The following is a 2,024-nucleotide window of genomic DNA, read 5'->3' as shown; positions in this document are numbered from 1 at the left end:
TTTGCCATCAAATTTGCGTGTTCCCAGAAACACGTTGCCAAATCCTCCGGATCCAATTTTCTTTTCCACGTTATAGAGAGACTCAAAGAACTCTGAAAAACAAACAGAAAAATATGAGACAATTATTAGCTTGCTAGATTCATAAAATATCAGTGCTGGTCGAGCAACAGTAAATTTGACCGGACATGTTAAAAACTTGACTCAGTTATGCATGAAATAGCAAAATCTCTATTTGTAGACTTTGCACTGCCCAGCCTTATTTCAGTCTCACCTTTTGAGCGCTTGTTCCCTGGAGAAGCCTCCACGGCACCCTGAGCAGTTCGGCCAGTTGATGTCTCTGTTGGCTCGACAGGAACTTGACCCGGCAGCGGAGGACACAGAACAGGATCAGCTGGAGGAATAAAAGGCTCCACAACAGGTCTCTTCCTATGTTCTGGAGCTTTTTCTGAAATGAAGAAAAAAAAACAAATGAAAACAACTATTAGACCCATCTCTGACGTCACATTAAGCAATGATATAAGACATAACTTACATTTTACTATTCAAATCTTATCTGTAATGTTTCAAATCTAAAGTAATGGGAATTGTTCACGCTATCCACCTGACTTCTGCTTAATGCCTGCATAAATGTCCCAACATATTATTTCTCAATATTAATAGTCATTTTATTTCACTATTATCAAGATTACAAGGGTGGAGCCTGGTGATAACGATAAAGTTATTTTTCTTATTTTATCTGATCTTTTATTAAAAAGAAAACATACATTTCCAGGCTTCATTTGGCCAACTCTGGCACATGTGGCTCAGTTCTTGTAATGGTAAAGATCATATGGGCCATATCTAAATATATATATATTTTATTAAACTCTGACATTTATTAAATGCATAGCAATGTCTTATTTATGACATAACCAACTCTGTAATACTCGGCACGACAGCCATTTTGACAATTTTGCATGTTTTTGACAATTCAAGAGAAATAAGTGGTGAAATTGAATTCTTTTCTGGTAAATCATTATTTGATGAAACCGGAGAATGATCTTTAATAGTTGCATAAAGAAAATTATACATCGCTTAAAATAATACTAAAACACACTTTACTGAACATGAAGACAAAATTGGCGCGGACTCATGGTTCATGAACATACACAATGTCTGATTCCTGGACCAATTATGCCTACTGTAAATATACAAATATGTAAATATAACCAAATTTAAAAAATAAAATATAGCAAAGAATTATATAAAATAGAAATAAAAATATCCATTTAAAGAATCTTAAAAGACTTTTAAGATCTTCACTCAGACTATTTCAATCTTCACTTCAGCAGTTTTAAAAGGATGACAACAAAGCTTGTCTCATATTTACTGAAAATGTTCTTAGTTTTTTGTTGTGTCACACCATAAGACATATTTACAATGTTTTGAAAAAAATTTACCAAGTTAGTGTTGTTTCTCAAATATCAGACTTCACTACATAAATGTTTTTTTGTGTGTTTAATTTTTTTTTTTACTGCATATTTGAGGAGCCAACAGGAGTAGAGAAGGAAAAATGAAGAAACATCAGGCTGAAATGGCCATGAATCAGGGTGAGTATAACTGGAGACTCACCATCTGTCGGCTCGGACTCGAGCGCATCTGTGCCGGCTGGCGGCTCTACGCTGGATGTGTCTGGATGAACCTGTGATTCCTGCTCAGCCACAAGAGGACCCACTTTGGTTTTGGTTTGGATGGACTTTCTCACAGCCTTCAATCCTCTAATCAAGAAGTTACCGGTACTCCCTTTTGCCTGTTTTTCTGCAAACAACAAATATTGATTAGAAACGTCTGTTTTATTAGCACAGATTACAGCTCAATGATTCACTAGTTCATGTTCCAAGAACACTAGAGAAATGGGCTAGTTGCATATAGCCGCCATGTTGGATTTCCGATCTAGCGAGTTTGTGCAGATGCAAAAAATCTTTAAAAAATGTTGAAGGACAGCATAATTTTGTCTATATTTAACTGAACATGACTTTAAAGTC

The sequence above is a fragment of the Scardinius erythrophthalmus genome (genome assembly GCF_964197995.2).
Source record: "Scardinius erythrophthalmus genome assembly, chromosome: 22".
NCBI lineage: Eukaryota > Metazoa > Chordata > Actinopteri > Cypriniformes > Leuciscidae > Scardinius > Scardinius erythrophthalmus.
Note: the sequence above shows the minus strand (reverse complement) of the source record.